Genomic DNA, 14,151 nt, shown 5'->3' with positions numbered 1-14,151 from the left:
TACTGGCCCAGTGCAGCACAACGAGATGCTGCAGGACAAAGTCCTGTTGGATTCTCCTTCAGGAATTTATGAGAGGCTCTCTATGTTCCTCCTGAGTGGGAAAGGACACTGCTCAGAGACCCAAAATAAAATATCAGCTCAAAATCACGAGGGACAGTGGTTTCAAATTTAGACATGAAGAAGCAACCTTGATCTAACGCATCGGCTCGGTGCCGCACGGCAGAGTGGTTGGACAAGTATTCCAGCTGGGAAAGGGGACTTCTGCTTTCCCACATCATTTCAGACTTGAGAGATATGTATTTAAGGTTCTTAAATATGCCAGAATCACATCAATCTATTCAAGCCTTGTTCTGGTGCAAGGGAAGTCTAATCCTTTTCTTGGGAGGGAAGAGGCTTCAGACCAGCTCTACCAGATCACTGCAATCTAAGGGCCTTTTTTATCCCAGCTCCAGTAAAACTCACTATACAGCCAGTCGTGAGATTAAAAGCTTTTTTAAGTTGCTATCTTGGGAAATTTCTTTCAAGGAAATTACTACAAAGCCTTGTTTTAGTGTGTTCCCCTACTGTGAGTCCTACTGTGTTTTTTTAATAAGGAAAGCCATCCATCCATAGAGGTGTATCCTGTTCTCCATGCTTGAGTGTCTAACAGCAGGCACATACAGTAGACACTCTGATGTTTTGCCTCTTTAATTTTCACTCCATAATGTTGGTGCCTGGTTCTCCTGACTGCACCTTTCAGAGCAGTTTAATTACGGGCATGCACAGAATTTCGAGAGGGGATCTTCAGTGATAATATTCAGATGTTAGGGACAAGTTTATTACAGAGAGATATCCAGATGATTTTTTTTTTAACCATAAAATAAAATCCTTCTATGCAGTTATCATGGGATGGAAAGTGAGATAATATTGCCAAGGGAAAAAAAATAAAAATACTTCAAGGCTAAACCAGAAAAGAGTATGGAGATGCTTCATTTAGTCTTGAAAAGATGCTTCATATGGAGATGCTTCATACAGATATAGAGATGCTTCATATAGATATAGAGATGCTTCATTTCAGTCTTTAAGAAGACAACCTTATGCTAAATATGAAAGTATGGCAGATCCATCACCGAGCTTTCAAGCAAATAGGACACAGCCATAGGTTTCCACACTCAAATTCCCAACCAAATGGAAATAGCTCATGCCACTGAATTTATTAGCCCAAGGATTCTACCCTGATTTTGATGATTTTTTTTAAATTGAGCCAAGCAGCTCCCTGATAAAAGGTTACTGTACCACTCAGATATCAGGCTTGGAATGTTTTTTTATAATAACAGGCCAGGTACAGGGTTATAAATGAGCCCTGCTCCATTGACTCCAGACAGGGTATGAAAATTGATTCAATGGAGCACCATCAGTCCTCACCAGCTGAGTATCTGTCCCTCTAATCACAACTAAAAAGATTTCCCGAGTCAATTAAAGGCTGGAAGCCTTTACTCGCTCACACCAAATCCCTGCTAACAATGCCTTCATTTAAACCCTGATAAACTTCATTTAAACCCTGACAAACCGAGCACACGCTCTGCCTGGTGCCATGGGTGCTGCTGGAGATTGAAATCCCCGCTCATCCCAAGGCTCCGGGCTCTCCCCTCGTGGCTCACGTGGGCCAGGATCACACCTGGCTGCCCCCAGTGCTGACACCTTCCCCCGGTGTCTGACACAAAAATTAGCACATTCATTATCTTTGCCAAGGGGAGGGAGCGCCAGCCGCACGAGGCAAACATGTACCTTTGCTGCCAGAGTGGGAGTACTTTAATTTCCAAATTACACCCATAAATAAATCAAGCCGCAGAAGCTGATAAATGAAAGATTATGAAAATAGTAATATCCCGCAAAATCTTGAAAGGCATCATAATTCCTCAAACAATTATCTTCTGTCATATTTGCGAGTAGCCCATGTAGTTCAAGAACAGAAAATACAAATGTGCTCCTTTAAAATTCATGAAACCACTCATTCTGTCATAAAAGCAGGCATCTTTCATGGCTACTTATTTCACACAGTCTCATAACTAATACTGACAGATACTTGGAATGCAAAAAAAAAAAAAAAAAAGAGCACTGGACAAAGAGCTCGAGCTGCTCAATTCTTACATTTTTATGCTTGAAATGGAAAATAAAATCATATATTATAGGAGGCTGCAGAATTTCTAGTATAATTAAATCAAAATTTGTAGATAAAAATGAGATTGTACAAAGACTGGTGGTGTAGTGCTCCCAGGATTGGGCTGTGCTGCATCCATGACAACAGGATGGAAGGTTGCTTTTAATACTATTATCTTACATACCCACAGCTGAATGCTAATGCAGCTATACTGAGGAAATCAAGTTTCAGATCTGTATCCACTGAACTTATATCCACCAGGCAGGGACTTTAAAAGCCAGGCGAGCACACAAAGACCAATATTATAGCTCTGTCAACTCCCCAAAGGTCACAGATTTCAAAAGGTATACACAAATATTAATTGTCAGGTAGTTCTGTGCCGAGGAGCAGAACTGAGGCAGAAATCAGGTTTTGTGGCCATAATTCCCTGCCAATTTCAGTTTATAAAATGGAGGTGCAGAAGGAAGCAGGGAAGATTAACTGGGATCAGTTCATGTTCCCTGCGCTGACACTCGGTGACGTGTCCCCTGTGAACATTGTGTCAGGAAGGCTTTTCCCTCTTTTCCTCACTGAAGGAGATAGAAAATGTGTGAGAGCAGCTGGACAGCCTTGTTTTCCAACATTTCCATTGACCCAGTCTTTGGGCTGTGGGCTCCTCATCCCTGGAAGTGTCCAAGGCCAGGTTGGACAGGGCTTGGAGCAACCTGGGACAGTGGAAGGTGTCCCTCCATGGCAGGGTTGGGACTGGATGAATTTTAAGGTCCTTCAAACCCAAACCATTCCATCCTGGCTGGCGGACAGACAGAGCTCCTGGTCCCTGCCTGCCCTGCGCCTGCACAAGGAGCCTTCTGTTCTCCCATGGGAATCTCCATATCTGCCCAAGCTCTTTCTACAATCACCTCCAACTTCTCAATTCATCCTGTCCTGATTTAGTAATATTCTGCTGTAAAATCACTATCTACATTAAGGATATCTATTTCTGGTTATAAAATCATAAAACCTAAAAAATACTGATTTACTTGGGGAGCAACTGGGGTAGTATTCCTAAAATTACAGAGTTCTGACCTGTCCTGTGAAATCAGGGCATCCTTTTTCCTTAGTGCCAACAAAATCAAAAGGGTCCTGTGAGTTCCCAGGTGAAGAAATCCTCTCAAGCCTTGTTCTGACAGAAGTGACCCCACAGCACTGATCCATCAGTGCTCCAAAGGGGAGCCCAGCCCCACCAGCGCTGGAGCCTCCCCTCAGCACTCAGCTCATTTTCACACACCTCACACTATTTTTCCTTCCCCAACTCCTTACACTTCCAGGTGGAGAACTCCAAACTAAATGAGCCACTGAGCACTCTCCTAAGACAGTTTGTAACCTGCAGTTATCCAAACCCTTCTCCTTGAGAAGCCATTGGCTCACACCCTGAGCAATTCATTTTTAGACGCGCTATGAAATCCTGATGCACTGCAGGAAATTCTGGATCTCTGGTGCTCTGGCTTTGTCTCACACAGTCAAGCATGTGGACAAGTAAAAATACCCTTTTTTTTGTCTGAAAGTATTCTTAGAGTTACTGTACAGGAAATAGAGATGGTAAAATAAAGAATATATAAAGAAATCTAAAAAAATAAAGATAATAAACTGAGGCAACTGAGCTAAAATATTGAGAAGAGGCCAGTGGGAAGGATTTGTAAGTTCATCAGGAGTTGCAGATCAAGCTCATGGAGTGCAAACCCCTGCAGAAGTTCAGTTCCCAAAGGGTTTTTTTCCCTGTTTTTTTCCTTTTTTTTCCACAAAACCATGGCTTTAGTGGGGCAGCAAAACGATGCTTCATGTAGGAAAAGCAAAAGGTGGTAACAACAGTCACAGTGATGAAAGCTTTGGCCTCCAAGTGGCAGAATGTCAAAAAAAGTTGTAGCATTTTATGATACTGTAATTGAAAAAAGTATTAAGTTGTTAGTGGAAGTGTATTTAAGGGAAGCCCCACACGTGGGTATAATAGAAAATTAATCCTCAGAGCTTAGAAAGTCCCTGAGGATGTAGAATCCATCATGAAGTTACCTCCTGTCCCAGATTTTCTTGTTGCTTGCCTCTGCTGACAACAGTTGTCTTTTCATTAGAGAATTTGATATCAATTTACTCAGACACCAGGGGCAAGAAAGGATTTCACTTTCTTCATCTGAAAGACACTGATGCACAGAATTAGGACTTTGAACGGCTGCCAGAGTGAAATAGTGACACATTCTCTAAACCCATAACCACAGGTGGCCTCAGCAAATGGTCCAAAGCCTCTCAGGGCTGCCCAGGCAGCCACAACCCCCCCAGATTTCTGATGATTTCAGAAGGGAGAACCTCCCAGATTGCACAGATCTCCTTCCAGGCAGCTCCTGTTTCCAGACCAAGCCCACAGAGAAATGTCCTGGTTGTTAATGCCCTCCTCCTGACCACCACAGAGGAATGGGTAAGGTTGGAGGCACCACTGGTGCCAGCTCCCTGCTCAGGTAAGGTCCTCCTGGAGCACCTGGCACAGGGTGGGTCCAGGTGGTTCTGGATTCCCATCCTCCTGCAGCAGAGTGCAGGGACTGACTGCTCCCAGGGCATTTTCAGGTTTAAATCCCTCAGAACGGGCTTGTCTCTATTTTAAGCATTAAATTAACTTCAGGAGATACAACAAATAACCTCAGCAAGGGGGTCTACCTCTCCTAATCTGAGAATAGAGCTGGCTGCCTTCTGCTGCTCGCTGAGGACAGAGCACCAGGAGAAGTGGTGACCCAGCAGGTCATCATGGAGATTATTCCCACCCTTCTGGGCATCTGGTGAAAACTGAGCTTTCCCCCAAGCTCATTGTGAAACTTTCCCACTTAGAAATGTTTTCAAAGGCTTTGATTCCTTTCTTTTTCAAGCCTTGCTTACACTGAGGATTTATCACAGAAAGCTCCACAATAAAATGAGCTGCCTCAACAACAAAATTGCCGTGCAATGAATGGTTCTGCCCCCACAGGAGATCTGATTTGGGTGCTCACAGAGAGCCCAGTGGCCTGGTGACAGCTCGGGAGGGTGACAGCCCTGTCTGAGATGTGGAGCTGCTCCCTCTGCGCTTTCTGCTCAAATGGAAAACTGACTCTGCAACTGAAGAGACTTGCAGCAAGCAGAGCTTGTGCTTTGTCACAGCCAGGAGCAACCTAAATTGGACGTGTAAAATTAGACAGCGTGAATTTTCTCCTGAACATCCCAGCATCTTGATGGTGGAAGGGTGGAAAATGAAGGTGGAAAGCTGAGAGCACCAGAGACAAACCCTCTGCTTGCCAGCAGCCTGCAGAGCTCTGTACTCAGCACATCCTTGACCTTCCCTGATCCCTCACACCCAGCACAGCCCTGCCAGGGTTTGGACTCAACCATGCTTCTAATAAGGCACAAAACCACATTATTTTTATCAAAAGGCTCAGGCATCAAACTGAGACAAGCAATTTATTCCAACAGAAACCAAGGCATCACCTGAGAATACTCGCATGGAAGGTTTCTCTCCAGAAACAGGGAGCGAAAGGAAATGCAAAGCCATCAGTTGTTGCCGTCCTCCATCATATTTTATCATATTCCTTTGATGCTCCAGTGAGGTTCCTCACCCTGAGCCTCCCTCTCAGGCTGTTAATTCAGTGCAAGATGTTAAAACCAGCCTGAAAAACTGTGAAACACTGGGCAGAGCTTCCCCTCAGCTCAGCTGCTTCACTGCCCTCACCTCAGCTTCAGCAGAGACTGAACTTCAGACACCCTTTCTGCCCACAAACCCCATGTTCCACCCGTAGGGAAACTCTAAATACTCTTATTTTATCCCACAACGTGGCAAACACCCAAACCCATTAATCCAGCTACATTCAGACCATAATTTCTTGTCCTCACAAGCAGCCCTGATCCTGGATCAGGGATCCCTTATCCCCTGATCCAGGATGGGCTCCATGGGCAGGAGAGGGAGTGATGATCCCAGCAGCTGCAAAAAAAATGCTCAAACCAACCTGATCTTTGCCATACTTGAATAATCTGGGCATGCAGGGGTATAATACACTGAATATTTTTATTGGATGTTTTAAAAATAGAGATATGATCTGGCCATGGCTCTTTAGTATTGATTTCAGCAAAATTCTGAGGTCATGTTGTTTGTTAAAGAAAAAAAAAATCATAGAACAGTTTGGTTTGGAAGGGACATTAAAGCTCATCCAGTTTCAACTGCATCTTCCATGGGCAGGGGCATCTTCCACTTGACCAGGTGGAAAAATCACATTCCCTCAGTCCAAGAGTGTTCCAGCTCTCAGCAGTTAATGCTGCCTTCAACTCAGGTACTCAGTTCTCATTTTAAAAGATCTCTCTCACATTTTGCTCTTTTTCTTAAACAGATATTCCTGTTTTGCCAAAGACACACCAAAAACCGTTTGGATTCCTGTTAGTAGGACAGAGGTTTTGCCAGACAGGGAGTTACAGGGGCAGCACTGGCTGCTCGGGCTGAGGCTGCACTGAAAAATGCCCTCTATAAACCTGGCTCTGGCATTGTTACAGCAGCAGAAAACCCCAGTCAGACCCTGGGGGCACAGAATCCCCGGGTTCCTCATCTCTCTGTGCCTGCAGAACCAGGCACTTGTGGCTGGGAGCTCCAGAGCCCCCAGCACCAGAGCCCAGCCTCCCCACCCTGCTCCTCTCCCCTTCCCCAGGAGTGAGCTCAGCCCAACCCAGCCTGTGCTCAACCACTTCTGGTACACATTTCCCATTTCCCCCAATTTTTACACCAATTCCCTGACAGGCTTTTCCTCAGCAGCCTTTGCAGGGTGGGCAGGGCTTTCCCTCCTCCTCCTCTTCCTCCTCCTCCTCCTCCTCCTCCTCCCTGGCAAAGAGCCCATCTGGCATCCATGTGGCAGCCCTTGCTAAGTGGGATCTGGAGGAAAAGTGCCACATTCCCAGTGGCAATCCCAGCCACACCAGCACAGGGACACTCAGGGAAATCACTTCCAGACTATTTCATTTTTTCCCCCAAAGTGTGGAGCATCTCATATGCATAAAATCTCATTTTCCTGCAACTCTTTGCATGGTGCTGCAGGGATGTGGTTTTAAACCTCTCCAAAGGCTTAAGGTCTTGCCTAAACTTGGCTCAAGGTCCTGCCTAAGCTCAGCTCCAGCTGCATCATTCAAAGAGCTCAGTGCACAACACCAATGAAAAGAGCAGGGAAAACACATTTGCTACACCAAGTTACCTCAGTTAAAAGCTGTTTGGGTTTAATCCATCCCGTTTAGGACCCTTTGTGTTACAGGGGGAAGGGAGTCTATACAAACAGAGTTGGGAAAAAAAAAATGCATTGCTCACATTTTTTAAAAGTCGCCTTGGGCAGTTATAAGTTACATAAAGTTGCTCCTGTTCCTGTTGTAGTTACGCCAAAGTTATCTGAGGTGACGGGCATAAAGGGACAGCTCCAAACTTGGGAAAGAAAAGTTCCCAAACAGAGCCTTTTCACATACACAAAATCGGAGTAAAACCAACAGCCTGCAAATTCAGACATGACTTCACAATTTCATAGCAATCGTGGAGATTATTCTAATATTTTTTCCAAAAAAATATAAAAATAACTTAGATTTAAAAGCAGAATAATAACTTGTAGATAGCAGAGTATGAAAGAAACTATTCTTGTTTCCAGTAGTTGCAATCATGAACTTCACTTAGCTTGACACTTGTGTAATAATGTGAATATTTAGCTTTCCTGAGTATTTATTCCCTAAACTCATGACTTCTAGAAATCCTTCAAAATCTATCACTCGAGAAAGAGAAGTTAAAATGAGAGATATTCTGGGGAAAATTACTCCCTTTTCTTAACATTCTTCTTCCCCCCACACACACATTCCCAATTTCCCACACACATCTTTGAGGCACTGCAATGCAAGTTTTCAGGAGCTAAATCTACGAGAGAAATCAAAAAGAAAGGCTATTTTAAAACAATCAAGGCAAAAATAGAAGCCATCCTTAACTAAACACAATGGCAAAAAAGTTGGACATCTTTTGTGTCTTTTATGAGCGACAGAGAGAGGAATGATTAAAAATGTACCAAGAGCCCTGAATGCCATTTCACCGTCATTTCCTTTGATTAACCTTCACCTGACCTCAATCCCTAAGGCAATTTCAGTTTCTTTTTGTTCTTCCATTTAAATTCTCCACTCCAGCAGGTGAGTACAGCCCCGTCACTGCAGATTGGGTTGGGGGAGGATTGCACAGAAAATATTGGGGTTCTTTTCCTGGAGGATCATTCGGAAAAACCTCAACAGGGACAAAAACGGGTCACATTTACTCCAAAAGGGGGACTATTTTACAATTCCTGTGGAATTATAGAATGATTTTTTTAGGTATTAATTAAAGCAGAGCTGGACCAGTCACACCAGTTGCCACCAGTGCAGGAACTTGATGTTACTCGTCCACCAACTATGCCATGCTGGAAATTCTCACCAACATCCTCACTGTCCATCTGCAATATCTGCTTCCACCTGATTTATCAATCTACCATTCCCACTGGAATGGGGGAAAAACAAAAGCCAGCATGAATAAAAGCTTTTAAAATAGATTATAAACTCCTGGCAGGAGGAATGGATCCAGAGTTTGCACAGGAATCTTATACTGCAATTTTTTCTTGCTTTAAAACTACTTTCCAACAGGTTTCATGATCTCAGGGGTTGAGTAGAAATCATGGAATGCTGCACACTTAGACTCTGTTCTTTTAGTGTTAATGGGATAATTTTAAAAAAAAAGGAAAAAGTGGGATTCAGGAAAAAAAAAAAAAGGGACTTGATGGTCTTAAAGGTCTTTTCCAACTAAACATTTCCAGGGTTCTCTACCTACAAAAACCCTGTAGGATCTGTAAATTATGCCTGGTTATGAAATGGCGTGAAATTTTCTGACCTATTTACTACACCACAGACTGATTTAAGGGATAAACCATCCTCATCCACAGGAATTGATGTGATGCTGAGGCTTCTGATGGCACATTTTTAATCTCTCAGCAAAAATTATGAGATTTAACAGTCAAATTAAGCCTAGAACCAAAGTGCTTAGTTTCAGCTTGTGCCACTGTACCAGCTTACCTTGGGATGAAGAGATTCTTCACCACACATGGCCTTTGTTATCGTCCCAAAATATATTTTATTCCATAAGCAGAAGTTATAGGTTCAGTGTAGGCTTTGCTTTCTCTGCTGTCAGCCCAAAGCATGATCTGACTAGATTCATAATATCTCAGTCCGTATTGTTCTCTCTAGAGGAATTTCAGGACAAAAAAAGTAAAATAAAACTGTCCCAAGCCGACACAAACATCAGCATTTCTTGCAAACCACCAGGTTAAAAAAGCTCGCTTTGGAGTAACTGAAATTTTTGTAGGGATTAATCATTTTGAAATGTTTCATTTCTTCCGGGCTTCCTAATTTTCATTTTCTTGCTACCTGTAGATAAAAATTGAGATTTAACACTGATCTGTTGGGCTTCAAAACGATGAAATAGATGACCCTGGCAATTTCCAAACTCTGTTGTTGTCGGGAGGTGACTCATTAACTCTGATCCTCTCCTGGTCCTGATTTTATTCTCCACAAACTGAGGAGAATACTTCCTGAGAACATGAAGGAGCTATAACAGAAAAGTCCTGTAGATCTCAGTCATGAACCTTTTATGATCTTAAATATTTCACAATATTCATAAAACACTTTACAGACACTCTTAAAATTCAGATTTCTTCACCTGCTCTTATCCGAGCCGCGCTTTCTTTGCACATCCGGACACACCCAGCTCTGGACTGCGTAATCTGGGGCAAATTCTGCCCAGTTTTCCATCCCAACATCTCCTCTGGGTTCTCCAGGAGCGTGTCCAGCTCCTGAGTGACAGAGGCACTCACCTGAGAGAGCACCAGGCTGGAGTGGAGGAGCAAGGGGACGGGAAAGCGCCTGGGGGAGGGAGGTCAGGCGAAGGTTAATCGAAGGAAATGACAGTTTGATGGTATGCACGGCCCTGGAGATCACATGTGGGGATTTGCTTGGGAAATATTTAACTGTTTTATCTCTATTTAGGAAGAAGGCAAAGCGAAGTGCAGGAAAATGCAGGAGAAGACACGGATGGCTCTCAGCCTGGCACGGGTGGGATGCAAAGATTCCAGCTGGGAGGGAGAGAGAGCCAAAAGGTGCCAATTCTTCAGGGGGCTTCACTCACAGCAAACACTCCACTCCCATAAAACCCAGCACAGTGGCTGGGGAGGCAGGGAAATTCAATAAACCTCTCATTTACCTTGCTCCCATATTTATCCCAATATTTATTGCTCTTCTCCCAAAACAGGTGCTGGAGCTAAGAGGGGAAACTTTGTGGAAGCCTCAAACTTTTTTGTGTCTTGTAATAAACTTGCCTTGGCCACATTCCTGCCTTATTTACATTTCCTTTCCAACAATTTTCATGCACTCAGATTTTTACCTTCAGGAATTCTTTCCAAACCTGATTTCAAGCATATGTGAAGGTGGAAAGGGTTTTTTTAAAAACTGTCTCCTCAAATATTTAATCATGAAATTTATTATAGTATTTGTCCTCAATTAATTGGGGAATTAAACCAATACCACCTGACTGATCAATCACAAATATATAACACAGCCTGAATTCTGATTTCTACTTTTGATGAATAAAAAACCCCAATGAGTCACTAGAAAAATTTTGACAACTATTTTTTTCTTCATTCTTCCTACAGAAGAAGAGGCAAAATTCACTGAGTGAATTATTAATTCTTAGTTATTCATCCAGCCTTACTAAAATCTAATCTGTTTCCTTTTTTTTAAGCATCAAAAAGGTCTTTCAAATGGAGGTTGCAATAATGAAATATGGCAGCAGATCTTGAAACGTGCCCTTAGCCAGGCTGCAGATATGGAAAAGGTTACAGAACCAGAGTTATTAATCCCCATCACTCTGACAATTGATTTTGAACACAGTCTGTTGGAGTCTTTATAATGCAAGATCATAAATGTTCAGAACTAATTTATTGCTCTTTGTTCCACCTGGCAAAAACACACTGTCAGATTGAGTTGTGTTGATGCAAGGACGCAGATGAGGATTGAAGTTGTATTTTTATCCACATTTGTAAATTTGTTTGCCATGCCTGTGTGTGGTTAGAAGAAAAGGATTTAGAAACATTCATGAAGGAGTTAAAAATGTCTGCAAAGGAGCAAAAACAGAGGTTACGCTCTCTTTCCTAAATGGGAAATGTTTGCACAAATAGTGGTATATTTGAAATTTAATAGTGAAAAGTCCTTATTTGAGTTTGTCAGTATTGATATTTTTGGTTTGCGCCCTGTTCCCTGGTATCTCTCAGATTTCCATAAGTAAACGTGTAAAAACATTTGCTTTATTCACATATTGACTTCCACAGCAGGCAAGGATTCCCTGCACCCCAGCGAGGGAGACGCAAAACCTTCCATCCTACCTGGCTTTTTCCTTCTTTTAATCAGTCATTCCAAAGCCTGAACCTATTCCATTCATCCCAAAAATTCCTCCGCTTGTCCTTTCTGCTTGCCCTGCCACCACTCCTGCCCCTGCCAGGGAAGTGCCAATCCCAAAGAGGGACAAGTCAGGGAAGGAGGGGAGAAGGATCCCCTTCACAGCGACATAAACCACTCATTTGTAGAGATTAAGGGTTTTTAAGGATCAAAAAGAATACATTACAAGAAAGCTTATTTTAAAAATAAAATCCTGTCCCATAGATCAAGAATTCCAGAAAGGATGAGTTACAAGGCTTCCAAAGGCCTACAGAAGCAGGGAACTGAAATATGAAAAGTAAAGAAAAGGAAGGAAAACAGAGGAATGTTTCCACATCAAAAATGCTCCTATCCCAACATCTCCAAAGTATTTTTCCTCAGTAGAAAGACAAACTTGTAAAATTACCATTCTTTTCAAAATAACCACACAATACTTCTTGAATAACACTTTTCCCTCTTATGGATTTTACAGTCCAAGAATATAAACTTTGTCCTTCCATTATCTGGGGGTAGAATCATTTAATTGTCCTGGCAACTTTATTCCTTTTGCAATTCTTATTTTTACCACGATTATGAACTAGGAGAGCTGTGGCTGCATGCTAAAACTGCTGCATTCAAGACTTGTAGGCCTCTGTGTGATATTGAAATTAATTTCCAGTATAAAACAGTTAACAGAATAACCCTAGATAAAGGCAAATATAATATTAATTCCATTCTTTTTGTTGGCAATGTTGTAAAGTCCGTTGCTCAAGTAAAGAGCACTTTGCTGAGCCAGATACAAATTAATTTTAACATTCTTCTTCAAATAGGAATTTTAAAAGTCAAGTAAAGGCTGCAGTAGCTTTGAAACATTTCAGTGATTATTTTAATTACCTATCATAGAGCTGTGAGACTGCAGAGGGAGGGGAGAACAACACCTGGCGTATTCACAATGTTTTTTTCTGACATAAAGAAGAAAAAATACTTTCCAAGCCCTCAGACCAACAAAAAGCTCAACAAAGTCAACACAGATTGGGGTTTTGTCATTGAATTAATGTTGTGATTTTAGCCTGGACTACGTGTTCTTATTCTGTCAATAACAACTTTCACTTTTAAATAAACCCACCAAATCTCCAAACATTAAACCTATGAATTCTGACAGCTTTAAAGCTTGTTTTTCTACCCAAAGCTGATGCACACGTGGGGTTTCTTTCCAGGGTCTGGCTCTATAGCAAATAAAAGGTCGCTTCACTTTTACCACAACTGCACAAGAAAAACTCTATTTTTTGTCATTCCGACCCTAAATAGAATTGGGAACTGAAGGTTATTGGGACTCCTGCTGGCCTTTGACACCCAACACCTCGGGAATCAGCAGTGCTAGGGGGGAAAAAAGCCCCCTCAGATGCAGAGTTGTCATCCCCACCCTCCATCTGTGGCCGTGCTGGGAGGAAGTGCTGACCCCATCATTCCACCGTAAACACTGCCGGAATCAACAACAACAAATCCAGAAATGAAAAAGGAAACGGCCTGTCAGGAGTCAGGTCAGCCCATTTTATTTGCACATGTGTCAGTAAAGATAGAAGGAATCACTGAATTAAATTAAATCAAAGCAAACCTGCTAATTAAAACAGCTAAAATTATGTTTGTGAAGATGTGTGACTGGTTTCCTGCTTATCTGCAAATAAGCCTCCCCATAATATAAACATGTTTCCATCTCCACTTCATTTATAATAAGTCTTTAGGCAGATTGTAATTAGTATTTTGAGTTTCTAATAGAAGATCTATTGTGCTGCGGGAGCAATATTTTTCCTGACCATCAAAATACTGATTATTTCTGCATCAGTCTCAAGGGTTCTCACCTGTTCTTCTCATGCTGGTCAAAGTCTTGCATCCAATTTATCAGAATCAAATTGGGTATTTGTCTGAACACCATCATCTTCAGAACATATTGCTTGTAGTTAACCACTGTATTCAACTCCACCTACGAGCCAAACCAGAAATTATTATCACTTCTGCTTGAATTTATCCTGTAGCTGGATTTTCAAGATTTAAGGAATTATCATGATAGGGAACAGAAAAATGGAGTCAAGCAGAAGTTTTGAATGTAAAAAAATGGTACTATTTACAAAAATCAACTTTTTGTTTCTGTTTTACTTATTCCCAAGTTTGCAGTGCATAATTTTATACAAACCCAATTACATAGCTCAGTGATTTACTGGCAAAGCTGGCCAGGAGAAAATTATCTGGCTTTAGCTAATGTGTGTGCCTATTTACAATCAAAACAAACCCAGAGAAAATTGCAAAATGGCCACAGAGAAAAAAAAAAAACAACAGTCACGTCAGAAATGCGCCAGAGGTGACACAGTTTCCAAGATGAAAAAAGTTCACTTCATATTTATTATTTCACTGGATGAGCAACAAACTGTGGTTATGGGTACAGATTCAGCCTCTCAGATCATGCACTATTTATTTATTTCAGTATTTATCTTAAAGCCTGGCTGGGGTCTCAGTGGTTTGGAAAGTGCGGT

General features: G+C 42.1%; 1 long non-coding RNA gene across 10 annotated transcripts in view; it reads right to left on the bottom strand.

Annotated features, from left to right (window-relative positions):
- LOC119695000 overlaps positions 1-14,151 on the bottom strand; it is an 86,419-nt gene that overhangs the window by 47,265 nt on the left and 25,003 nt on the right. For 7 of the 10 annotated variants that reach the window (XR_005255024.1, XR_005255032.1, XR_005255029.1 and 4 more), the window contains one exon: positions 13,483-13,604. This is a non-coding gene — a long non-coding RNA (uncharacterized LOC119695000). Of the gene's footprint in view, positions 1-9,232; positions 9,400-13,482; positions 13,605-14,151 lie in introns of all 10 variants that reach the window. The other 3 variants (XR_005255027.1, XR_005255028.1, XR_005255030.1) reach the window with 1 other exon arrangement.

This window comes from Motacilla alba, chromosome 4A (assembly GCF_015832195.1).
Source record: "Motacilla alba alba isolate MOTALB_02 chromosome 4A, Motacilla_alba_V1.0_pri, whole genome shotgun sequence".
NCBI classification, from domain to species: domain Eukaryota; kingdom Metazoa; phylum Chordata; class Aves; order Passeriformes; family Motacillidae; genus Motacilla; species Motacilla alba.
The sequence above is the reverse complement of the archived record's forward strand: the minus strand, read 5'-3'. Positions and strand labels throughout refer to the sequence as shown.